The 27082-nt window shown below is 50.0% G+C and overlaps 1 long non-coding RNA gene and 1 other non-coding gene across 2 annotated transcripts; one reads left to right on the top strand and one right to left on the bottom strand.

The window, feature by feature from the left end:
- Positions 1–625: 625 nt before the first annotated feature.
- LOC123386907 lies at positions 626–22338 on the top strand. The gene is made up of 3 exons (XR_199452.3): positions 626–1211; positions 4367–4499; positions 21923–22338. It is a non-coding gene; the product is annotated as an uncharacterized LOC123386907 (long non-coding RNA).
- A 3826-nt stretch (positions 22339–26164) lies between these two features.
- Positions 26165–26267, bottom strand: LOC123391420. The gene has a single exon (XR_006606103.1). It is a non-coding gene; the product is annotated as a U6 spliceosomal RNA (small nuclear RNA).
- Between the last annotated feature and the right edge of the window lie 815 nt (positions 26268–27082).

Below are 27082 nucleotides of genomic sequence, written 5' to 3'. Positions count from 1 at the left end.
GTGAATGGTAGGCTATTGGTAGTTAAGTTTTGGGTCGTCAAAAGTTGTTTGTGAATTTTTGACTGCATGGAGGGTTGGCATCTCTCACCCCACATTGTTCAAAGGTCTGTCATATCTGTGCCTCCTTCCTGTACGAGGAAGATGGAACAACATGGAGAACATGAGCCTCAATTCTTGTTTCATAAACTTTCATCCAATAGCTGTTTGTTTTATCACCTTCATAAAGGTAGAATATTAGGTATTGGTAGTGAAAGAGGGCTAGTCAGGTGAGCCCAGTTGTGCTGCACCTGGTGTCCTTACCACTGGATGCAGCTTGGAGACCCCAGAGAAGATAGCACAGCACAGCATGACTGGTCTTTTAGGCAGGGGTTAGACTAGGGGGAAAAGTCATTATCCTCCTCTACCTCCTTGAAGGATAACAAGGAGGGTTTTTTTTTTATTTTTTAATTTTTTTTAAATAAACATATAATGTATTATTAGCCCCAGGGGTACAGGTCTGTGAATCGCCAGGTTTACACACTTCACAGCACTCACCATAGCACATACCCTCCCCAATGTCCATAACCTCAACCCCCTCTCCCACCCCCCTCCTCCCAGCAACCCCCAGTTTGTTTTGTGAGATTAAGAGCCTCTTATGGTTTGTCTCTCTCCCGATCCCATCTTGTTTCATTTATTCTTTTCCTACCCCCCAAACCCCCAACGTTGCATCTCCATTTGAACAGGGAGAGTTTTAAGAAAGAAAGAACACATAGCCAACCTCTCATTCATAACAGGTTTTTTTGTTTTGTTTTGTTTTGTTTTGTTTTTTTAATTCATGTTTCAAAATGTGAACCAGAAATAGTTTGAGACTTTGGGGAGGAACTGACTTTTGGGAGTAAATGATTTCCATAAGTATGACGTATTGAAGAATAAGAGATCAAACTCTTAAGATCTTCTGGATTCAGACTGGGCGTATGCAACTATTGAAGACCTGGATACAAATCATGACTCTTATTCTGGACTGGGAGAAAGACTCCAGAAGGCTGAGTAGCTGCCTTATCCAGAAAGAATATGATCATGAGGAAAATCAAGATTTGGGCGTTGGAAGGCACTCAAGAGATCGTCTTGTCCAACCACTGCCTTTGAGATGGAAAACAAGACAAGAAGTGTCACCATTTCTATCAACATTGTGCTGGAAGTCCTACCCATTTCAGTAAAAAAGAAAAAAAAAAGTAAGGGCTAAGATTGAGAAAAACATAAACAAAACTTTGAATATGTACAAATAACATTATGTGAATAAAAACCCAAGGGTCTACTAATATTACTTGACTAATAAGAGAGTTTTGCAAGATTGCTGGGTATAAAAGAAACATACCTAAAATGAGTTTTTTTTCAATACATGGACAATAAACATGAGACAATGAAATTTTTAAAAAAGTGATCATTTACACTTTCATCAAAAATGAGGTATTTATGACTGAGTCTAATAAAATGTTAGACTTTAGGAAAATTATGAATTAAGCAGAAATTTCATTTCCAAACTCATTGAAGATTATTACAAACACAAATAAAGTACCCTTTTAAAAGTGTCCCAAATTGAATCAAAGGCACATCATCGAAGTAAAATACTTGTGACATTAATAATTCATTTAGGTTGTATTTTCCATTATTCCAATATTCCATTATTCCACTATTTAAACATCTTTTTTAAAGATATGAAATAATGCGGTTTGTTTGAGTACAACCACAGTTATAAAGTAGAGGAACTTAAGACAAAGACCAAATCTGCTTCATAAACAGGATGAGGCAATCTAATCACCACACAACATGAATCTTCCAAACAAGTTTGCTAAGAAACAGCTCCCATACTTAGTGTTACAAGTAAAACAATCTTCTCATTTAGAAAAATCACAACATCATTTGATTAATAAAGTCTATTCTTCCCCCAGTTTTCAACTTGCTTATTTTCATTTAGAAACTGTTATATTCAAAAGAAAAAAACAAGTTTTGTTATGGGATAAAATCTTAGGAACAACTAAAGAAATACTCAATTTTTAAATTAAGATTTATTTATTTGTTTGAGAGAGAGAGAGAGAGCACAAGAGAGCAGACTTGGAGCTGGAAATCAGGACCATGAGATCAGGACCTGAGCCAAAATCAAGTCAGACACTTAACGGACTGCACCACCCAGTGCCCCCAAATACTCAAATTTTTAACAAAAAGGTTTCCCTTCCCAAAATGTAAGCACCAGTAAATAAAATAATTCATACATCCAGTAAATAAAACAATTTCTATTCCAAGTATAGAAACACAGTAATTTGCTTATGAAAGAGGTGTTGTGTATTTGGTGGTAACATTCTTGTTGGTTTTAAACATAAAAACACTATACCAAAAGAATGAGGCCATTATTATTTAAAGTATCCTCCTTCACCCAGTTTCCTTATTTGAAGAAACTCATGAACTTCTGTAGAATTTTGGCTCTAGGACCAGGCCACAAGAAAGGTGTGAAATATCTAAAAGTCATTTGGCTGGAGAAGCATTTTCTTGAGACTTGGAGGCAGTCAGTCATTCACCGCTTTACACTTAAAAGCATGCCTCAGCGAACTTCTTTCCAGCCTTTAGGATAAAGGATCCTTTAGGATAAAGGATCTCCAGGGGCCCAGATCCCAGGATCTGGGCCCCTGGAGGTGCTGCTTCCTACCTACCTACCTACCTACCTACCTACCTTCCTACCTACCTACCTAGTTCTTATGGTTGTCTACCTACCAGCAAGCATTCCGCATACAGCACTGTTGAAGCTCTGCAGCTGCCTGCCAGACCTTGACCCTCTCCACACTGGCCTCCAGCTGGAGTGGCTCCATAAAGTGCTGTGGGGCATTCACGTTGGCCCCAGAAGACATGGCAGCAGTATGGGGCTCCAAGGGCCTGTAGGCTAAACTTCTATAAAAAAAAAATATTAAACTTTATTGAGAGACATTAAGGGATGCTGTAAGGAATGCAGAGGTATACTATCTTCATGAATGGATGAGTTGCAGTATAAAGATGTCCTTTCCCACAAATTTATATGTGGGTTCAATGCATTCCAATCAAAATCCCAACCCATGATTGCATGTAGGATTTGGTAGACTTGTTGTCAAATTCAGAGGAGAGTGCAATAAGAAGAAGAAAAACAAAGTGAAGGAATTGTCCTACCAGGAATTACGACTTACTATAAAGTTATAGTAATTCAGACACTGTGTCATCATAGGCGTAGAGAAATAGATCAGTGAAACCTAAGAGAGAGCCCGTGAACAGATTCACGTGTATAGGGATACTTGACATATGATAGAGGTTGGATTACAGAGCACTGGGGAAAAAGAAAAAGACTTTTTAAAAATGATGCTGCAATAAAAGAGTGGAGGAGGTTTTGCCTGGATGGCTTAGTCAGTTAAGCGTCTGCCTTTAGCTCAGGTCATGATCCCAGGATCCTGGGATTGAGCCCCACATTGAGCTCCTTGCTCCTTCCTCTCCCTCTGCCTACTGCTCCCCCTGATCGTGCTCAGATAAATAAATAAATAAATAAACAAATAAATAAATAAAATCTTAGAAAATAGGGGCACCTGGGCGGCTCAGTTGATTAAGCATCTGCCTTCAGCTTGGGTCAGGATCCCATGGTCCTGGGATCCAGCCCTGCATCAGGCTCTCTGCACAGCTGGGACTCTGCTTCTCCCTCACCTTCTCCCTCTGTGATCTCTCTCACATTTGCTTTCTCTCAAATAAGTAAGTAAGTAAGTAAATAAATAAATAAATTTTTAAAAAACCTTACAGAATAAATAAAATGAAAAGTTTAACAAGAATGAGTCATTAAAAAGAACAATGAATTTTATTTTTTTTAAAAGATTTTATTTATTTATTTGAGAGAGAGACAGTGAGAGAGAACATGAGCGAGGAGAAGGTCAGAGGGAGAAGCAGACTCCCCATGGAGCTGGGAGCCCGATGTGGGACTCGATCCCGGGACTCCAGGATCATGACCTGAGCCGAAGGCAGTCGTCCAACCAACTGAGCCACCCAGGCGCCCCAAGAACAATGAATTTTAAAAAGAGTGGTTAGGAAATGTGTTATAAAGGAAGTAAGTCCCTTGTAGGTTCTTTACTGATCACTCCAACACGCATGGACATTGCACTTGGGGATGCATATGAAATGAAAGGATTTATTATACTTGCATCCTAGAAGAAGGCAGCAGGGCAGGCTACACAAAGTCAATTATATCTCAATTGAGAAAAAAAGAATGCGTACAGTAAGTGTTTATTTACCGAGCATAAAGATCAGCTACACAACTAGCTTAAACTGTATGAAATGGCTATCATCCGACCATTTTGTCTCTTACATCTTTCCCTAATATTTTCAGGGTGCGTACAGAGAGGTAAAACCATCAAGGAAAGCAAGGTAATGGTGACCAGAAAAGTCCGAATCACGTCACCTCTGTGGAGAAGGGAGGGAGATTTCATCAGGAGACGTGTGGAGCGGGGGATGCTTCATAGGTAAGCGACTATTTCTTGATCTCATGGGCGGTTGCAGAGATACTTTCTTTATAGGTACTCTTTAAACTCTGAATAAGTTTTGCGCATTTACAAAACAGTATTTTCTTTTGAAAAGTAGATGCCAGATCTGCATCAGGGCTCTGTCGCTGACCAAGTCCTGTTATCTCCCAGTGGGGGCGCAGAGTGCAGGGTGGCTACTGCTGGAAGCCGGGAGCCACACCCCCCGCACCCCCCTCTGTTACAGGTGACCTGTAACAGTCACCTGGCGTGGTTGATTTGTCTTGTTTTGTTTTTCCTGGATAACGATTGCTAACACCCTTATTATTCCATTTATCATGATAGATTCTAATAACTGTTTATGTGTGCTTACCCTACAGAAAGTGTGCCCCTTGAGGGCAAGGCCTGAGCTCTTTCTGTTGACCCCTTAAGAGCAGAGTGCCTGGCACACTCTAGATACTCAATTAAAAGTCCCTGAAAGGGCAGACTCTAGATGAATGGACGGACGGACAGAACCGACAGACAGATGGACAGAGCTCTTACTGGTCATAGGTCTTTGATGGGATTTTATTTGCAGGACGAGTGGAGAGATTTTTTAAACCAAACGTGGGGAATAGAGGGGGTTTGTATGTGTAAATGTGCTGGTGTGGTAAAACCGTCGAGAGCGTACTTAGTGATGTAGTGAGGGGGACAGTGCGTGCTGTATTCTGAATCCTCAGTTCTGTGCCCATCGAATTAGGCTGCTGGGACTCGCCCCCCCACACAAGGCCTGCTGCTTCCTTGCACAGCTCTGGGGCAATTACTCACTTGTGTTTGGGGTAAATAGGAGTCGCAGACTGGTGCAATGAGGAAGCTCAGAACTGGCCTTTGCTGGGGAGGCCTGGAGGGTCGGCGCCAGGAGGGCCCAGGAGGGGGATGGTGGGAAGTTGCCCCCCACCTCCACCACCAAGGGCTGGTCCTCCGCATGCCTGCCTTGCCCCCTCAGTCTTAGAGGTTGAGCACTTAGATGATGAGTTTTGGGGGACATGTTCCTTTCTCGTTCTCTTTCTTTCCTTTTTCTCTTCCTTCTTGCCTGCTTTCCTCTCTTCTGCCCTCCTGTCTTTTCTCTCTTCCTCTTTCCCTTCTTTGCTTCTCTGTTGTCCCCTCCCCCTTTCTCTGGCTCTCCCTCTCCCTCCCAACCCCTTCACCGGGCAGTCTTTTTAGTCCTCTGTTTCTATCTCTGTCAGTCAGATGGACCCAGTGGTGAAGAAACCCAAACACGTTCGCTGTTCTCCCCTCTCCTCCACAGGAGACCGACTCAGACTGCAGTTCTTAGGAGGCTGAATTGCCTCAGGGCCCTTCCCCCTGGGTACTCTCCACCTCCCTCCCCTGCAGGCCTTGGACCCCTCTGGGTGGCCTGGAACCTGCTCACCAGGCAACCATGAAGCCCCCAGGGACTGGCCCAGGGCCCCTTCCCAAGGCCAGAGCAGAGGCCATCTCTTACTTCTAAATGTATCCACCCTTAACTCCAAGAGTGAACGTCCCTGCCCACCCCCAGCCCCCGCCTGCCTTTCTGGACCCCATAATAGAAACGAACACAGAGTTTGGCTGCCCTTCTTTTCACCCCAAAGAAGGGCTGCTTTTGCAATAAGGGCATTAGAATATTGTCGTCTGCCAGGAACGCATAGACCTTTTTTCTCCAGTGCCTGCTCTGGGCTGATCTGGTCTGATTGACAGGAGAGGTAGACGTGACAGCGATGGAAGGAGGAGGGCGGGAAGGGGACTGGAGAGGTGGAGTCTGCGAGGGTAGAGGGAAGCAGACGGAGAAGGAAAGATCAAGTTCCAGCATTTTCAAATTGGTGGAGGGCATAGAAGACCCTCTAGCAGGCTGCCCCAACACACATACCACCCATATTTCAGAGGAGGAACCTGAGGTCTTAGAGACAAAAAGAGATTTGCTCTCATCCTGCAATGGTCATCGGCAGAGTCTGGACCAGCAGGCGGGTCTCTTGACTCAGATCCCAGCCCAGCACCGCCCCTCGGCCTGACTCAAGGCAGAGAAAATTGACTGTCTTGGCAGCAAAATGAAACCTTTTGATTTACGAGGAATTCTGAGATATCTTCCAGTTGACAGTCTTTGGAGAATTGCACAAGCCCACACTTTTGTGGAGGCAGCATTTAATGAAACGAACACATGAGTTATTCATTTTTCATTAAGGATGACATGCGGGGAGAGTCCATGTCTAAGGAGGAAAAATGGGTCCTGGCCTGGGGCCCCACAGTCCCAGGTCCCAGGGAGCGCTTGTCTCAAGACACAGGGAAGGGCAGGAGGTGGAGGAGTAAACACCTTCCAGACACTTACTGTCATGTTCATTGGCTCGTGCAATTCTCATAGGGATCCAGAGCTAGGTACCGTTGTCCTAGCATTGCAGATGAGAAAACTGAAGCTCAGAGGCGGCAAGTAATAAGTCCAGTGTCACCCAGCTAGTGAGAAACAGAGCCAAAATTGAAATCCCAGGCTGCTTTGGCTCAGCTTCGACAAGCTGTCCGTGTGCAGAAATGGGAAGACAGCTGTGCAGCCTGGGGTCCAGTTGTGCAGACACTTGCTTTGGGTGGATGCTCCAAGGACAGAGGAGCCCTGGGGCCTGGCAAGGGCAACCGTGAGCATTAGTGGTCAGCCAGGCCCAGCTGAATGGTGGCCGAGACTGTGAAGTCCAAGGACCAGCTGGGACATGACAGTGATCCCCCACAGGCTTTGGTCTTGTTGCTTTCCAGCTTGGAAGCCTCGGAGCAACCTGTGTCAGGAAGCCCAGTCGACCCCATCTCAGAAGCAGGCATGACCAGCGTGGGCCTTGGAGCTAGGCAGACCCCATTTGGAATCCTGAGCTTGCCACTCATTAACCATCAGGCCCTGAAATACGGCCTCGATCACACTCTGAAGCCTCAGTTTCTATACCAGCAATAGATGCACACAGCACTTACCTCTTGGGCATTGTCATGAAGTTTGAAAAGAATACTATTAATAATAATGATGCTGGTATGGTTACCAATAGCAACTGTTTAATAGCAATGACAATTAACATATTGAGTGCATTTTATGTGCCCTGTGTCACTAACTAAAAGTGAATCTTCAGCCCAATGCTCTGAAGTATAGCATTATGAGCTCCATTTTCCCTATGAAGAAACAAGCTCAGAGAAGTTGTTTCCTTGCCCAAACCACATAGTTAGCAAAAGAACATGGTCAGAATTTGAACCCAGGTCTCTGTGTATCCCCAGCCCATGAACACGACTATCTTTATAGGCAAGGTAAGTAGCACATGGTAAGCATTCAACAAATGGGAGTTCCAGTCCCTTCTTTATGCCCTAAAAACCCAGATTCCCACAGTGCCCACCAGTATTTGCTTTAGGGCTTGCTTGCCTGCGTGGAGTTTTCTGGAAGTCAAGAGAAAGCTAAGGAGGCGGGTGGGGGAGGGGGCACCACTCACTGCAGGCTCCCCTCCCTTCCCTGGCTTCCTTGTGGGGTTTGGCAAAAGCTGCTTCACTGAGGCCTCCTGTGTTGCTGGAAACAATGCTAGTTTATTTTGGCACTGTGAAGAGGGCCCAAGTCCACCCCCTGGACACTTCTGTGGGAAGAGGACCTAGAGAATGTGGCCCAGGCCCTATCAGGGCCTGCTGGCTGCCCAGCACATCGCGGGCACAGTTACAGCTGTCACATGTAGCTCAGAAAGGGAAACGAGGTCCGCGCTTTCTTCCCTGCCCCCTCCAGAGCCCCCTCCACAAGGATGTCAATCCAAGGACCTGGTGCTTCTACCTGCCCGCTCCTAGCACATCCCTATCAGCACTGCAGGCACCTGGTGGCTTCTGCACCTGGGTCGCTGGGTGCCTGGGGCCAGTGTGCCGATTAAAGTGGGGGCCACCCAGAGTTGCAGGAGACCATCATTGGCCCCCAGGGCCAGCCCCCAATGGCTTAAGTCCACAGTCAGCCAGCCCGGGGCCAAGCAAGGAGTGCTTTCGCATCTGTTAGCTTCTATTTCCAACTCCTCACACCAGCTTCCCCAAGGAGGGCCTCACTTCCCTGTTTCACAAACCCAGGGCTGGAGGCTCAGGGAGCCATGAGGCAGTTGGGTTAAGCTCAGGAAGCGAGGAGGTCAGGGTGGAAGCAGGCTGTGGCCCTCCAGCTCTAACATGGCTGGGTCTGTCCCAGCAGGGGGATGTGGGGAGCATCCCTTCTGCAGCACTCTCAATAGAAGTTTCACCCAGGCGTTGTCTGAGCTCCCCTGGTGTTCCCTGGGAAAGCCACATCTTTAGGCTTTCCAGGGTTGAGCTAAAAACTCCTTCCCTGTCACTTTCCCACAGGCCCCAAAAATCCTCAGTCTGACTCCAGGTAAAGGGAGGAGATCCAGACCTCCACCCTGGGCCATACTTGTTCTTCAGAAATGGGAAGATGGCCCCAGATGACCCTCGATCATCCATATTCTTGCCCTCAGACTGGTGTGGCTATGGGTACGGCGTGGGTGCTCTCCCAAGGATCCGGATCCCGATCCAGCACCCTGGCCCTGTGAGGCTTCTCTTGCCCTCACTTGTGAATGCTGCCCTGGGCTCCGGGTGGAAAGTACGGGAGGCTTAGGGTGAACGGTTCAGCCAGGGGAGCCCACCAGGCAGGCCACCAGGCAAGAGGGGTCGGATAGGGTCTTGTACTTGGCCCAAAGCACTGAAAAGTCCCAGCAACTGAGGAAGACACCCAGGTACTGAGCTGGTGGTGCCCTGTGGGTGGGAAAGGCCTTTGGGCCACAGGGGCAAACTGAGGTTCCCTCTCCCCACCCACATATCTACATCCCACACCCCCCCCCAGCTTGGCAGCCCAGGGCTGGGTGGGGGGCGGGGGCTCTGATTTGCCAGCAGTAATGGCACAGATGACAGTTTTCAGGGCTCCTCCTCCACATGAGCCCCTTGATCCCACAACAACTACTAGAAGGAGGTGGGTGGGAAAGCTTCGTCTTAGGTTACAGGTGAAGCAGGATCCGAGAGCCCAGAAAAGGAAAGGGAGGCCTGAATCTGGGCTCCTGGCTCCCAAGCACAGCAGAGCTGTCTGCTCAGCCCTGTCCCCCTCTTCCTCTGTGACTCTGGGAAGATGGGTCTGGGGACAGCTGCACGGCACAGATGGAAATAAGCAAGCCCAGTCAAAGGGCCGTGAGGAAAGTGACTGATGGGTTGCTTGATCAAATCATCGAGACTTCACCTCCCACAGGCCCCGTCAGGATCTTTTCGAATTTCTTTGCTGGAATAATAAAGCCCTGGTGAACAGGGGAAGCAGCCCAGGTCAGCCTAGCTCAGCCCACCTTCCTCCCAGTGCCCTCAGAACAGGAGGAGAGCAGATCTGCACTCTAGTTCCTGCTCAGGTCGAGGCTGAAACAAGGCCGTTCCTATTTAAAGCCACACCTCGTTCATCACTTCAGCGCCCACCAACAATTAAACCTAATTCAATCAAGCACTGATAACTAATTGAAACCAGGCCTCACAAATGGGCTTGTCAGTGGCTATTTAAAACCGTCCCCTAGCCTCCAGGGCCTTTTGGAAGTGGGACTATTGGTGCTGCCCAGAGCAAAGATCTGCGGGGCAGGCTGGCCTGGGGGTACAGAACCTGGGGGGAAAACCTGGTTTCAAGTTATGCACAGGGCCGGGTCTAGGGCTTCTGAGTTGGAGCCACCCCTGCCAACTGGGTTGGGCTGGCTCTCTGGGGGGAAGAGGGTCGACTTCTGGGAGGGACACCTGGAGGAGGGAGTAGGGGAAGCAAAGAAAAAGCAAAAGTCCACCCCAGAGGTCATATGAGCCCCAAACGGACATGCTCCCGGTATTTGGTTTGGCTTGATTCTGGCCCCGATGACACTGTGGCGCCTAGGGAGTAGAAAAAGCATCAAAACTCGGGTTTGAACCCGGACTCTGCAATCAACTGCCCAGTCCTGTGACCTTGGCCTGCTCTTGGAGTTTCTTGGCCTCACTGTCTTTACCAGCATAACCAGGATAACCAAAATCTCTCCCCAGACCCACCCCCTCCAACCTGGGTTGTTGAGAGCCCTCAAATCTGGCCGCCAGTAAAAACAGTGGGAAGACGAGCAGTCCTAAGACAAAGGAGCTCGGCTGTAGAGTAAACTCGAGCTTGCACTGGGTCTGGTTCGGCGAAACTTGGTGGATTCCAACGCATGGTCCTGAGTGATACTTGCTGTTCCCGTGTCTCTAGAGCTGCAGGGCCATGCAGCAGATGACCAGGTATCGATGATGACCCCTTCAGGCCAAAGATCAGGCTGGTGTACTTAGGGAGGTCTTCCTAGAGGTGGTGGGCTTGAGGCGAGCTTTAAAGGGTGGGCAAGACTCAAGAAAGCCGAGAACTTGAGGGAAGCCAAAGAGCTGGCAGCGAGCTCTCTCAGTGATTTCCCATTTAATCCTCCCAAGCACCCTGATTTTCTAGGATAGGGATGCTGAAAGTCTAAGTGACGGGCTCCTGAGAGATTAAGGCAACCAGATGTTATCTTGGACCTCCTGATGCCGGCTGCCAGGGTCCCACTCTGACCGCACTGACACCACCCCCGCCCCCCATGAGCAGAGGATACCAGGGTAGAAAGGCAGAAAGACCCCCAGCAGGGCTCTTCCGTCTGGGATTCCTACTGCAAATCCTTCTCAAGGACAGAAAGTACAAAAGATATGGTTTGAAGGCAAAGAGCTTTGGGGAGAAATTGGGGATGGGGTGCGGTATCAGGAGGGGCTGAGGAGCATGGGGTACTGAGCCGCCCATCCCGGCCCTGCAGGGAACCGGGGCAGCCCGAACAGGGGGATAGGGGGCTTGCGGGTCTCCAAGTTCTCGTGTGTGGGAGGAAAAAATCTCTTTTCTGGGGCCTCCAGGGTTGAGAAGGAGTGAGATCATGTCTGGGGAGGGAGGAGGGAAGGACACAGGATATGAGTGTGCTCCCAGGGGAGCACGGGGGAGCTGAGGAGCAGGGCCTTGAGAATGGCTACTTCCCTCGCCAAAGTCCCCCATGGTCTCTGCCCCTCCCTTCCTCCCTCCCTCCCTTGGCCGTAAGTCAGGACCGTCTGACTCTTGTAAGATTCTCCAGGGGTCTCACACACCCCACTGGACTGCAAACCCCTCCTGGGCAGGTCCATGGCACCAAACTGAAGTGAAAAGCTCAGGGTCAAGAGTAGCGCAGCCTTGACCCCCACACCTGCCACTTATTAGCTTTGTGATTTTTAAGCCTGTCCCCTAACCTACTTGAGATTCTTCTATGCAAGGTAAAAACAGGACCTCTCCCATGTGGCTGTCCTGAAAATTAAATGAGTTAATCAGAGTAAGTGCTTACCAAAAATACCTTCCCTTGGTATTCCCAGAGCAAAGTCCCCATCTCCGCATGTAGCAGGGGCTTGGGCAATTAGCTGATGGCAAGCTCAGGACAGCAGCCGCAGCAGCGGGATTGGGCTGGGATTGGAGGGAACGCTCCCGTGATGGCAAAAGAAGGGCAGATTCTTCTCCGGGCAGTTTCTTTCCTGTGACACGTCAGGAACACGGCAGCCCCCTGTGTCAGCTCACCCTGAGGGAACGCCCCCATCTCCTGCAGAAACCCCAGTCTCTGTGGGGTCTTCTTCCGGAGTCTCGGCCATGCCTAGTGGCAGGGGTGGGACGAGGAGATGGGGAACAGCTGAAGCTTAGCTGGCAAGGGCTGGGATGGATGCTAGCTCCCGGCAGGGGACAAAGGGAGGAGAAAGGACCCCCTAACTCACGACCCTGCAGAGGCTGTTTGAGGAATAAAGAGGATACCATGTATCGCTCTCGAGACCAGTGCCTCAAACTTTCTGTGAAGGACCCAGATTTGTAAACATTCGATCGGCCACAGACCAATGCTTTTGTAATATACAGCAAAAAAGGACTTACTAGAAGAGAGGATCACACACTTAGATTTTGTGGCAACATCAAATTGCCCTAAGAACTTGTGCTTATTCTCCATCTCTAGGCTTCTCTCCTCCGCATCCAGTGACAGCTTGCACAGGCGGCTAGCCCTCCTCCTCAACTGGATGGGAAGCGGGTGCCTGACAGCCCCTCACCCGCTGTTTGGAACCCTCTGCACCCCGCCACCCCCAGGCCTTCCCTGGTCACCTGTGGCCATAAACCTCTGTCTTTCTGGGACAGTCGCAATTATACATATTCTGTCTTAGGGCGATGTGATCCGACATGTTTTTAACAGCTGCCGTACGATAGATGTGAGAAGGCGAGCATAAATTCTGACTTTGATGCAAAGGAGGTGAACCGGGGTCCCGGGGGCGTGAAGCCCTTCCTGGGGCGGGTGTGGACACAGTGTCTGTCTACTGGGGAACAGCGTTAACAGCAGCTGCTGTGTTTCAGAGCACCTTCCATCTGCCAGACCCCGAGCTCCAAGGGCAGTATCTGCTTTTTCCTGACAATTCCACCAGGTAGACATAATTGTGTCTGAATTAAAATGAGACTTCTCAGCTCGATGAGTCCCTAGGAGCTATGCAGGGGCAGCGCAGCCCGGAGGGTTTACAGCAGCCCGCCCTCAGGCTATACCCGAGCTGCCCGGCACCTGGAGGGGCTCGGTAGCCCTGCAGCTTCTCCAGCCTCATGTGCTAGCTCCTGATGTGAGAAACCTGGCTGGTCCCCGGGGATCCCAGGTGACTGTGATGCTCAGGGGCCCCCGGCACCACTTTTCTCAAAGACACTGAGGCCTGGAGTTGGCAGAGAAACTGGAGAGACTCCATGGGACACGGCCCTTACAAATAAAGAAGACTTTTTAACAACAAGAGAACATACTTCTGTTACATCAAGGGTACAAAGCTTTTAAGAAAATTTATGTTTAGTTCTACCTCAACTATGTAACCGGAAAAAAAAAATTAAAAAAAAAAAAAGATTGGAAGGAAAATTCCAAAATGTTGATGATCTCCAATGAAGGGATTATATGTGATCTTTCTACTTTTCTACATTGAGCACGCATTACCTTTATAAATAGAAAAGCAGTAAGCCCTGGTTTTTTTTTTTTTTTTCCCAGATTTCATTTATCTACTTGACAGAGAGAGATCACAAACAGGCATAGAGGCAGGCAGAGAGAGAGAGAGAGAGAGAGAGGAGGAAGCAGGCTTCCCACTGAGCAGAGTGCCCAATGCGGGACTTGATCCAAGGACCCTGAGATCATGACCTGAGCCGAAGGCAGTGGCTTAACCCACTGAGCCACCCAGGCACCCAGTAAGCCCTGTTTTTAAAAGAGAAAACTCCCATCATCTAGGCTACCCTAAGCGTGGGTCAACTTTTGCCATTCTGGGGCTAGGCAGAAATTACTGGGGTTTTGTTTTCTTCCTTGGGAGGGCAGGAAGTCATTATTTCCCACTGGGTTTCATGCTAGAATTAGGAGGCTGAGAAAAATTCTGGCTGAAGAATCAAGAAAGGTATAAAAACTGAAGACATGTTAGGTCATTTGTGAGGGACCTCTGCCTGTCTCCACAGGCCTCCCCTCCTCCTCCACCACCTGTTCTGGGAGTTGCTTCTGGAAAATACCATCATGCCTCTCGCCTTTGCCCCCACTGTCCTGTCAACCTGGAAAGCTCATCCCTATCCCTGCCCCACCCTTGCCACTCACTTTAACATCTTCAGGCATTGTCTTAGGTGTTCATGTTCCATGAAGAGCTTCCTTGACCTCCAAAACTGAGTGAGGGCCCCACGAGCACCCAGACACCCTAACCTCCCCTATCAGTGTATGTACCACATTTGATTGTGATTATGGCTTACTTCTGTGCTTCCCTACCTGCCTCTAAATGCGCCATGTGGGGGCCCCTATGTGGCTCAGATGATTAAGCCGTTTGCCTTTGGCTCAGTTTGGGATCGAGTCCCATGTCAGGTTCTGGACTCAGCGGAGAGCCTGCTTCTCCCTCTCCCTCTGCCCTTCCTCTCTGCTAATACCATGAGCTCTCTCTCAAAAATCTTTAAAATAAAAGCTCTATGGGTTGGGCTTCTATATCCCCAGCCTGGCACAGAGTAGGCTCTCAATAAATGAAGGAACCCTGTGTCAAAGTCCTAATGACTGGGGGAGGGGGTACCTCCAGGCAGCTCTTGGTACCTGTCTCTCCCAGAGCCCCTTGGAGGATATTGGCCACAAACAGTTCTTTCTACACAAAGTTCAGCAAAGCCACGTCCTCAACTTGCTGCACAGACTGGCCTAGGGATTGAGACCGCAGCCCAGACAGGTGGGAGGGAGGCCAGCCTCGGCTCGGGCCTCACCCAGTGCGTCCACACGACCAGGGACCCAAGCGGGGGACTTGCTTCAGGTTGGTGGCTAGCGGGCCAATCGCATAGCTTTGGGGGAAGAGGGTCCTAGAGGCTGCTGAGTCTCATGGAGGCTTCCCGGGAAGATGGCCGGCCAGCCCAGTCCTGAAGCTGTTGGCAGCAGAGGCCCTTCCACCTTCCCACACCTCAGGACTGAGGGCATCTCCATCCGTCTCTTTGGAGCAAATGGAAGAGCCTGCCTCACAGAGCCTGCCACCCATGCTGTCTCTGTCCTCTGGCTGCTCCCTGGCCACCGTCTGGCCACTCTGCCCGGGAGGGGGCGGGCATCCCTCTTGAGTGGGGGCGGGTGTGGTTCCCTGACCTGGCCCAGCTGGTCATAGGCAGGAGACAACCTGCATCCGCTGTGCCAAACCCAGATGGGCACATTTGCAGTTGGTTGATGAGTTTGGAGCCCTGCTGTCCTGTCTCTCCAGTCTCCCTGGGGCTTGGGGGACGAGGAAAATGTGAGGCCCCTCCTCACACCCTCTCTTGACAGAAGGGGGAAGCATTTGGCTCAGAGGCGCTCTCGGGGGGGTGGAAGGAGCTGCTCCAGGGAGACCGGGAAAATAAACATGTTGCTGATGCTGTGGGAATCGTGCTGGGAGCAGGGGTCCCAAGAGGGCGGGGGGCTGGGGTTGGGGGGGCGCTGCTTCCAGGGTATAGAGGGACCGACCCACACTTGTCCACAGACAGCGTCTTTCCCAGGCCCACGCTTGGCTGGCTAGAGTTGTGTGAGTTCAGTCTGGTCCCCCCCACACCCTCCCTACCCTTTGGACACTTTCTCCTCACTTCCCTTCCGCCTCTTCAGGGAACCGGTGCCCTCGGACTTCTGGAAACCACATGTTCCCTGCCCTGAAGGATAACTAAGATTTAAAATATTCCCATCCCACATCAAACCATGTGTCACGGCGCTGTGGCTGCCCCAGAGCCTCCAGCCCAGCACAGCAGCTGACACACGCACCCACACTGAGGAACTGAGGTGGCTCGGGCGAAGGGCCAGGAAGGGGGCAGCGATGTAAAAGAGTAGCCCCAGGAAAACAAGGCTTTTCACCAAATAAACCAATCCCTTAGCCTGGGATGGGCCCGTCTAGTCAGGGACACAGAATGAGAGCTCCACTCAGGGGACCACCTTCTCTGCCAAAACAGGGTGGGCTTGCTTGGGTGGGAAGCTGGGGAGGGTGGACAAGCGGTCAGTGTGGCACAGGCCACCTCCCCCACGTTATGGAAGATGAGCTGCCTTGTCACAGCGGAGGAGGGCAGCCCTGAGCTGGGAGCCCAGGCTCCTCTCAGTTCTAGCCTGGGGTGAATCTTGTGGCAACTCACCCAGAGAACCTCAGTTTCCCTGTTGGTAAAATGGGAATAATCCTGCCTATATCGCAGGCTGAGATAAGACCTGAAAAATGCAGGCAAGTTAGATGGGTGAACAGAGCATCAAAAGGTGGCTAAAGAAAATGTGGTATAGGGGCACACGGGTGGCTCAGTTGATGAAGCATCTAACTCTTGGTTTCGGCTTAGGTCATGATCTCTGGTTTGTGAGATGGAGCCTTGCGTTGTACTCCATGCTGAGCAAGGAGTTTGCTTAAGATCCTCTCTGTCGTCTTCAGCCCCTTTCCACCCTCTCTTGCTTAAAAAAAAAAAAAAAATACATATATATATATACACACACACACACACACACACATACACATGGTATATGTATACAATCAAATGCTAGCCTGCTAGCCATTAAATAATGAAATTCTGCCTTTCATGACAATATAGATGGACCTAGAGAGTATTATGCTAAGTGAAGTAAGTCAGAGAGAGAAAGACAGATACCCTATGATCTCACTTATATGTGGAATCCAAAAACAAAACAAAACAAAACAAAACCAGAAGCAGACTCCTATATACAGAGGACAAACTGGCAGTTGCCGGAGAGGATGGGGTTGGGGAATAGGTGAGGAGGTGAAGGGGATTCAGAAGTACAAATTTCGGGGCACCTGGGTTAAAGCCTCTGCTTTCTGCTCAGGTCATGATCCCAGAGTCCTGGGATCGAGTCCCGCATCGGGCTCTCTGCTCAGCGGGGAGCCTGCTTCTTCCTCTCTCTCTGCCTGCCTCTCTGCCTACTTGTGATCTCCGTCTGTCAAATAAATAAATAAAATCTTAAAAAAAAAAGTACAAATTTCTAAGGGTGCCTGGCTGGCTCAACATGCGACTCTTTAGGTCAGGGTTGTGAGTTCCAGCCCCACATTGGACATGCAGCCTACTTAAAAAATAAAAAAAGTTCCTTTTATAGGGGTGCCTGGGTGGCTCAGTCGGTTGGGCCGCTGCCTTCAGCTCAGGTCATGATCCTGGGGTCCTGGGATCGAGTCCCGCATCGTGCTCTTTATCCAGCGGGGAGCCTGCTTCTCTCTCTGCCTCTGCCTGCTTGTGCTCTCTCTATGACAAATAAATAAAATCCTTAAAAAAAAAAAAAAGTTCCTGTTATAAAACCAGTCATGGGATGAAAAGTACTACACAAGGCATGTAGTCAACAATGTACTGTTCCGTGGGGACCTTGAGTACAAGGAAGGAGGGCTGTTGAATCACAATGTTGCCCTGCACCAAGCTAATACAACCTTGCTGTCAACTACACTTCAGTGACCTATAAGCAGACACACAAACATGACGGTTTGGCTGTGTGGCCTTGGGCAGGCTCCTGCCCCCTTCTGTGTCCTGAAGGGGGACCAGCCAATCTGGAATGCCTCTTGCCGTTCTTGTCTCGCCCATCACCCTGTTTTTGAAGAAAAACGCTGCTGTCTTCACCTTCTTAAGGGATCTTTTCCAAGGACATGCTGCCAGCTGCTTCTACATTGTTGCTCATGACACTCAGAGCCCCTGCCCAGGGCCTTTGTCTGGACACAAACATTTCTGAGGAAATGCAGGGGAGCCCTGGGCAGAGGGCACGAGGCAGGTCCTGCCCTCTGCTGCCCCCTATAGGCTCAGTGTGGTCTGTTGCCTCCCCCTCCTGTACACCCTGTCCCTAGTTGGGTTGTCCTTCCCTGGTCTCTGAGACCCCTGACCGCTAGCTCCTTCTACCTAACACACACATCCAGGCTGTCCCCTGCCCTGCTGGCCACTCTGGCCAAACCTGGTCTTGGGTCCTGAACCCAACTCCTAAGGTCTGGAGCTTCCCCATGGGTGCGGGGACAGGCCCATGGAATTCTTTTCTAGGAAAGCTGCCTCACTTCCTGCCAGGGTCAGACAGGGCCCTAGCTTGCTGGGATTTGCTCTCAGGGAAAGGGCTGGCTGTGCTCTGAGATGGGCATGATTCACAACCATCTGGTTCAAGAAGACCACACTCTCCGGAAGGGAGGACAACTTGTGGCTAATCATCTGAATGTGGGATGTTCTTTATCTCTACATCTCCTCCTTCAGCCCTGGATTTTGATTCCCTCCCAGCACTGCCACAGCCTGCTGCTGTCCCGTGAGCCCTGGGACGAACAGGGGACCCTGGAGGTCACCATCCCCACCCCCAGGCCTGGCCACCCTGGACCCATCTGATCAATAGCCCTCCTCACTCGGCTCCGTAGGCCCTGGTACCCAATCTGGAGGTGAGGGGTTGGACTAGAGAGAAGGTAACCAGGCCAGACCCAGGGGAGACCCTGGGCCCAGTGAGCTGCGCAGCACAGACCGGGGTTCCGCTTTCTCTCTCTCCTGGGTTTGGCTGGGGTAGGAAAGGGCCCTCAGTCTGTCTCCCCTCCCTCGGGGCTTCTTCCCTGTCCTCAGCTTTATCTTCTAACACACCCCATTTCCCACACATCTCTCAGGATCTTGACCACTTTGTCCTTTGATTTCTCTCTCCGACTCCCTCTGCTCCAGTGTCTTTCTTTGCCTGTCCCCATCTCCGTGTCTTCGCATCTTCCTCCCCCCTGTTCCCCACTCTCCCCTCGGCATCTCTGACCTGGTTGGTGCTTCTCTCTGGCCATTTCTCTAACTCTCCTTCCCCTCCAGTCCTGCCCTCTGCACTCATCACTACGGCTTCGTAACCTACTTTGCAGAAATCTCATGAAGCGGGGGGGGGGGGGGGGGGGGGAAGGTAGTTTGTTTCCATCAGTGTAATGAAGCCCTGGTAGCCTTGGGATGGGGTTGCAGGGCCTCTCTGCCCCCCGCCCCTCCGTCCCCCGTCCCCCACCCCCACCCCGCCGAGGCAGCCTCCCTCCCTGCACATCAGCAGGAGGAAGTGGCTCCCAAGCTCCCACCTGACTGCTCCATCAGGCCAGACAGAAATATGACCGCCATGATGGGTGCCCAGGGCCCTAACCAAGATGGGGGCTGAGCAGGACCTCACAGGGCCCAGGGCAGATTTCTAACAGCCGCAAGGTGTTTGTTATGGATTCAGTGTCTGGGTTCCTTCACATATGTTTGCATTCCTTCTTTTACTGGAACCCTGATACCTCCCCCTCACCCCCTGGAACAGGTTCTGGAGGTGAGGCCTTTGGAGGTTATTAGGTTCAGGTAGTGTTCTTGTAAGAAGAGGAGAGCCCAGAGTTCTCTCCCTCTCTCTCTGCCATGTGAGGACACAGCAAGAAGGTGGCCATCTGCAAGCCAGGAGCAGGCTGTCACTGAGAATAAATCAGCTGGCATCCAGATCTCAGATTCCCCACCTCCAGAGCTGTGAGACATCAGTGTCTGTTGTTCAAGCTCCCAGACTAGGGGATTCTGTTATGACCGCCCTACCGGACTAAAACACTCTTCCATCTCTGTGGAGAGCCTGGTCAGACCTCCAGGCCCAAGCTGGACCAAGGCTGGCCCAACCCGGCACTTTCTACCCTCACTTTCAGCTTTTGTCGCCTCTGGTTTCTGCCACAGGAGCTCCCCCAGCCCCATGGCTGGCCCTCCTGAAAGCTGGCACCCAACCCACGAGCCTGCATGGGCCCCGGGGGCCCAGACTTGACCCCTGGCTAGCCCAGGACACTGATCACTGTGCTCCTTGATGGGGGAAAGCAGGGCAACAGGCACTAGGACAATCCAGGCCCACTCTCCCAGCATTCTCCCCCTCGCTGTCTTACATTCCAGGAGCCTCTCTGTGCCCTTCTCTGCCCCACTAAAGGCTCCTGTTCCCCTGGTTGCCTGCATGCCCTCCACTCTCCACTGCATGTCATACCTGCACAGGGGCACTGCGAGTGGGGAGCTGCCAGGGAAGGGGGTGTGGAGTGCAAATTCTTCCTCCATTTCAAGGCTGAACCTATGTTATCATGACAGTGGCTCTTGGTTTTGGGTTTTTGGTTTGTTTTTTTTTGTTTTTTTGTTTTTTTAAGATTTTACTTATTTATTTGTCAGAGAGTGCGCACAAGCAGGGGGAGTGGCAGGCAGAGGGAGAAGCAGACTCCCGGCTGAACAGGAAGCCTGATATGCGGGCATCGATCCCAGGACCCCGGGATCATGACCCGAGCCAAAGGCAGACACTTAATGACTGAGCCCCCCAGGTGCCCCAATGGCTATTGTATTTGAACATCTACAGTGTATAAGGGCTCCCTCCTGCCGCATTTCATTGAATCCTCACAATAGGATGGTCTCTGTGCCTGTTTTACAGAGGAGGAAACCAAGGCTCTGGGGGTGGCCCCCTGCTCTGGGGCTGGGAAAAGCTAGCTAACTCCTGACACCTGGCCCCTGCTTGATCGAGGGTACCCTACTAACCCACAGGTACACCTTTGTGCCTTCCTGCCTTTGAGCCCTTGTGTGGCCATTCTCCCATTAGAAATGTCCTTAGCCGTTCTTTCTGCTCATTTAAATCCTACCCGACGTTCGCAGCCCGGCTTAAATCCTACCCGACGTTCGCAGCCCGGCTTGTGCCCTCCTGCCACTGGAGAGCCTTCCAGCACCAGGAGAGAACAAGCCTACTTACCATGTTGCCCATGGAAGCAACACCACAGAGCTTCACAGCTGTGGCAGAGCCTGCTACTTGTCCCTCAACATTCATTCCCCGTTCTTCCTCAGGAATGGAACCCCTGAATTTTAGTGGGATACGTGACTGCCTAGACAAAAGCCCGTGTTTCCTGGGCTCCATGAGGTTAGATGTAGTCAAGTTCTAGCTGATGGAGTACAAGCGGAGTGGCCTTTATGGTTTAGGGGAAGGACTCACATTTACTTTTCTGACCTCCTTTCGTACTTCCTGCCAGCTGGAATGTGAACACAATGTCTGGAGCTCAAGCAGCCATCTTAGACCTTAGAGGTGGATACCATGTGTAAGGCTGGCACAGCATCATGACCAAAGTAACCTGAGAACCGGATGGTCCTGCTGCTGTACCACCATCCCCTGGGCACTTAACTTCCACACTTCCTTAATCTGAGGCAGTAATCAGTTCACATCCCATTGAGGCCATTGTTTGGGAGGTCATACCACTTGGTACCAAAACCACCACCAAGTAAATGCTCATGGAGTAGGACGAGTCAGGATTTTTAAAGCTGGGTTTTGACTTAGTTTTCACAGAAACCTTAAAGCTGGGTGCTAATCCTGATTAATTTCAGCTTCAGCTCCCAAATGAGTTTTGTTCATTCCACGTCATTTGTTGATTCCTCCCACACGCTAGACACTGGCCAAGGCCTTGAGGATTCAGCAGTAAGATAAACTCCTTGTCTTTCAAACATTGACAGTCTAGTGGGGGGAAACAAGCAAATAGAAATAACTGTGCAACGTGATGGCAATAACACTGTATCTCATTTTAAGATGCCATCAATTGTAAGATACACCGTTTTTTATGTGCCATCAAGAAAAATAATACTGCCATGAAACTGAGACATGATGTCTTAATAATAGTCCCATGCGACACATGAACCAGTCACACCAACCTCTCCTTACTTTGAAATTGTTTATCATCTACCCTAAAGGATTTCAGTTTCTCTGGGCTCCAGTTGCCTTGCTTCCTATGTGACAGCCCGTCTTCTAGACGTATCTCAGTAATAAAATATAGCTCAGCTTGAACCGTTGGTAGCTTCCTGTCCTCTCCCAGAAAGCACTTGGCTGTTGCTTCAGAGGGAGCACAGACGGTGGTTGTTCCTCTGATGATGTATATCTGCTTCATTAATATCAAATTTATGCCCTGCCGCTGTGTTCCGTATCTTTCTTCCTACTCAACAACTTTTTCATTTTTCTGTTGAATCATAGCATCCTTGAAGGCAGTTTGGATGGCAGTTTAAACTCAACAAATAAAATACCCAAGAATGCACGAAACTCTACCAAAGACCTACGACCTGGTTTACGCTCATGCCCTCGGTAACATGGACATGGGACTGCCGCCTGAAAAGCAGCGATCCTAAGACCCTTGACTGTAAGCACAGCTGGGTCTCAGGGATGTGAAGATGGAAGAAAATAAATTAAAAACAAAAATGTATGTTCTGCGGAGCCTAGAAGAGAGAGGAATGGGGAATCATTGCTCAGTGTGCGTCGGGCTGCCTTCCAGGGTGATGAAAATGTTCCAGTGCTAGGTAATGTGGATGGCTGCACACACAGTGCATGTATTAAATGCTCCTGGATTGTACATTTGAAAAATGACTAAAATGGCGAATTTTATTTTATGCATATTTTACTGTAATTTTTTACGTCTTAGGGACACCTGGGTGGCTCAGTTGGTTAAGCATCTGCCTTCTGCTTAGGCCATGATCCCAGAGTCCTGGGATTGAGCCTCACAATGGGCTCCCTGCTCGGCAGGGAGGCTTCTTCTCCCTCTACCTGCCACTTCCCCAACTTGTGCTCTCTCTCTCTGACAAATAAAATCTTTAAAAAATAATAAAAGTATGTCTTAGATTTGACAATGGTAGCAGCCTTATTCAAAACTAAGTTTCAAGCCCCATCCTAAGTACATGACATCCAGAATCCTCTGCGATCCCAGCAACAGCCCTCTACCACAGCTAATCACCGGCACTGACATCTGTTGACCGTGCGTGGCCCATCAATGGCTCAGTGAGGACATCACAGTCCCCAGTCCACTCGTCCGTCCCTTGTAAGGGCCCCATCACTCAGGCTGCCCTGCCTTCACGCTTGTTCTGAAGATGCACACATGTTCCCATCCAAATGTCATGCAGGTTTCCCTTTTGCTCACGGGTGATTTTATTCATGAGAAGCCCCGGGTCTGGGGCTGGCCAACCACGGCCCTCTGGCCAGCAGCCTGTTTCTGCACACAGAGTGTCACCAGACAAAAGGACCCCCACTCATTTATGGAAGGTCTGGGGCTGCTCTCAGACCACGACCGCAGAGCTGGATTGCAGCCTCAGAGGCTGTGCGGCTCTGCAAAGTGGAAAGCATTCTCTGGCCCTTTAAGAAGAAGTTTGCAGAGCCCTGTGTTGAGTGACCCCAGAAAACTGTACCCTGCTGAGCCGAGCTGTGCAAACAAAACACATGTACTCCCCACTCTCCTGGAAGAGAGATGGTCAATGACCAGACAGATACAATGTGGCATGAGAGAGGGGACCGCTGGGCACAGAGTCCCCAGGAGGGCCGATGGGATCAAGAAAGGCTTCGCCAGGTACAGAACCACCCTCGCTGCCGGGCTCCACAGTTAGGTGAGAGGACAGAGGCCCAGAGGCAAGGCAAGCCCCCAGAGTCCATTCCCTACCCCCTGTCCCCACCTGTGGCTGCATTTCTCTGTGGCTCTGTCTCTGATTCAGGGGTATCAGCCATCACTTTTGGGTCCTGGGGCAAAGTTCAACCACAACAGACACTTTCCACTCTGTTCCATGAGAGACATCCATGCATCTTCCTCCCAGAGGATTCAGGGATGTCAGGCTGATCTCAGCATAGCAACCTCTCCCTTGGTTCGTTCACTGGGCAACTGGCCAACCATCTCTAGACAAGTGGGAGTCAAGTACCAGTCCACCACCCCAAGGGCAGGAATCCCATCTTCATCTCCCTGAGAAGCTCCAACAAAGTCCCCTTTTGGGTTTAATGTGAGAGGCAGGTACTTTCCTCACAGAGGAGGAAACTGGCATTCAATAAACAAGCCATTTCCCCCAATTCTCCAACAAACTGACCCTGCACCCGAAAAAGGGCTATAAGATTTGTAAAAACAAGTTCAAAAATGTTTCCTTATAAAATTGGCCTTTTGCTTCCAGTGACTCTGGGAACCGACGCCTCTCATCTTCAGATCTCAGCAGAAACTTCTATCCTGTTATACCATCTTCTCAAATCTGAGGAGCTGGAGACCAAACAGCTTCCCAGACTGACTGCCCTACTGCCTGGTCAGAGAGAGAAGTCTCCAGGAGGAAGAGGCCTCCCGATTTGGCCCCCAACAAGGTCTTGCCTGCTCTGGGGATATGTCTATTGGTAGAAGAAACCTGTGTGGTGGGGAAGAAAGCCCGATGGGTCTGGTGTATTGCCACTTCCTTGATCTGTGTGACCTTATCCAGATTTTTTTTTTTAACATTTTATTTATTTATTTGACAGACAGAAATCACAAGTAGGCAGAGAGGCAGGCAGAGAGAGAGGGGGAAGCACGCTCCCCGCGGAGCAGAGAGCCTGACGCAGGGCTCGATTCCAGGACCCCGGGATCATGACCTGAGCCGAAGTCAGAAGCCTTAAACCACTGGGCCACCCAGGCACCCCCTTATCCAGATTTTTGAGCTGAGTTTCATTTTCATCATAAAATGGAGATAGAAAGTAATAACACAGTTCCAGTTTCCCAGGGTCATTGTCAGAATTAAATGTGTGGAGAATAACCCAGGTGGATCCAATGACTTCATTCAGCTCCTGGACAACAAGTCTTGATTGAAGGCTCCTGGTCTGCTCAGGGCTTCTGGGAAGAGAAAGTCTGGGGGTCTTGCCCTCAGAGGGTTTAACCATCTCGTTGGGCAGAGAATATACTCCTGGCTAAACACAGAAAGAACAACCCACATCAGGTAAAGCCACAGGAAAGATCCACATGTTGGCCATGGGCCCCTAGTCAAATCAGAGGCACAATATAACTAAGTAGAAGAGTAATTATCCTGATTTGGGACTGTCTCTTGGAGGAGGTGGGCCTGTGGCAGGGCCCTAAAAGTAAGACTGAACTGGGAATGGGTGGGATGGGGAAGAGGAGTGGAATTTCTCCCGGTGGTGTTCCTGAGGCCTGGGCAGTGTGTGTGGTGAACAGAATTACACATTTGCCCCACATGTTTATGTGTTTAGATTCACAAACCAGATGGCAAAGTAATGCAGGGTCTGGTGGTGTCCTAGGCAACCTTGGTGGCTCATTAGAATTACCTGCGAGGCTTTAAGAACTGCTGAGGCCTGGGTCCTCCCCTGAGAGACTCCTGTGTGCTTGCTTGGGGGTTTGATCTGGACACTGGGATTTTGAAACCAGCCAGGGGATTCTAATGTGCAGCCAGGGTTCAGGACTATTGCTAGCCTCTTAAACTTCAATGCGAGTAGTCTGGCTTCTTCTTCTCCTTTTTTTTTTTTTAAGTGCTAAAAGAGAAAGCAACTTTATTTTTAAATGCCTAAATGCCAGGGTGGGGTAGTGGTGTCAAATTTCTGTACTACCTTTGCCTGCCTCCAGCCCCTGCCCCCACATTCTTCCAGCTTCTTCAAAAAATTCAAGCTCCAACTCAAAATGCTGCTCTCCCTTTCTGGAAAATTCTGCTCCCAGGAAACTCCCTCCCAACTGTGGAGGCATCTTGTTCTTAGGGCTTTGCTATGCTTGTCAAAGCAAGCACTCTGACCCTCGAACATCATGCAGTTTTGTTCAAATGTCATTAACTTGCAAAGAATTTTCTGGAAGGGCCAGAGGAACCCTTCCCAAAGAGGCCACTGCAGCAACAGAGGGAAGTGCACTGGATTTGGAAGCCAGGATCCCCCTGGCCCATGGTCTGACATGACCACTATGTGGCTGCCTATCTGAGCCCGAGCTTCCACATCTGTGAAATGGGGGAGGCCAAGGTGACCCCACATTCCTCCTCACCTTGGCTCTCTGAGACTTCAGAAGCTGCTCTTAGCTGAACACAGTGGGGCCTGAGTGCGGCTCACCTCCAGGCTCTGCTTCCTGGGGCTTCCGCCAAGCCCTGGGCCTCTTGCCCAGCAAGCAGCAGGCACAAGGGGCCTTCACAGAGTCTCTGCATGGTTCTCCTGGGGAGCAGGGGTGGGGAGGCAGGGAGCTCGCAGACCTAACACAAGGCCTCATCTGTGTCTAGGCTGAGGGAGGAATGGACTGAGCCGCCCATGGGGACGCTACCTTGGCTCTGGATTTTTCTGTGGCCTTTTTCAGAGCCTTTCGTTTGATTATCCAATAACCCCTCAGCAGTGGAGACTGATGGAGACAATTATCTCCATTTCGCATTGAGGACCCTGAGGCACTGAGGCAAAGCGGTGCTGGAGGGTGCCGTGTGTCAGAGCAGTCAAAAACATCTGCTGCTCTGACACTTAAACTGCCTTTTAAAAATATATATGGGCCACTTCACGAATTTGCATGTCATCCTTGTGCAAGGGCCATGCTTTCTCTGTACGGTTCCAATTTTAGTCTGTGTGCTGCTGAAGGGAGCACGCCATTTAAACTTTCTAGCCCTTCATTTTCTCACCTAAAAAAGTAAATACTCTTCACTATTCTGGCAGGCCTGCCCACACTCTGTGGTGAGGGAAGCTCAGGGACACCTTTGGTCATCAGGTGGGACCCAGGAGTCAAGTCGGTATAAAGGGCCCTGAGAAATCCATAATAGGCCAAGTGGTGTTCTAGAACTTTCTGTATTTCATCTCCTATCATCCTCACAACAGCCCTGTCTGTCAGGCACTCTTGGTCCCGTTTTGCGGAGGGAGAATGAGAGGCTGGGGGTCCACATGCACGGGGCCAAACTCAGTTCCAAGTCATGTTCTTCCAGGACCCTGTGCAGCCCCTTGGATGTGGGTGTAGCTCAAAAGGCAAGTTCTCATTCTCATCCCTTCTGTCCAGCCAGATAGACAGACAGACAGCCTGCAGGACCTGGTCAGTCTCAGCCCCAGGTACCATCACAGGCAAAGAAACTAGGGAAGGAAACTGCTGAATTTGAGAAACTTATACTTTGAAATCATCCCCTTCCTCAGACCAAAAGGAGTCTTTACAGAGAAATTTTATAAGGATTAAAGAGCTCCATACTTTTTAATAACTTGGAAAACCAAAAGAAGAGAGACTTAAACATTCATCAAATCTCCAGAGGGAGAACGTCTTTTATTAAACTTGGAAATCACTGATAAAATCACAAAGGAGAGATTAGCGGGTTTGGCTACAGAAGAATGTAAAATTTCTGCATTAAAAAAAATGGCGGGGAAGCCATAAGTGGGGAGAAATATTGGCAGCAAATAAAGGACACAAAAGTTTACTGTCTG

This window comes from Mustela putorius, unplaced genomic scaffold (genome assembly GCF_011764305.1).
Source record: "Mustela putorius furo isolate JIRA1106 unplaced genomic scaffold, ASM1176430v1.1 tig00000224_pilon_pilon_pilon, whole genome shotgun sequence".
In the NCBI taxonomy this organism is placed as follows: Eukaryota; Metazoa; Chordata; class Mammalia; order Carnivora; family Mustelidae; genus Mustela; species Mustela putorius.
This window is presented reverse-complemented; position numbering and strand designations above follow the sequence as displayed.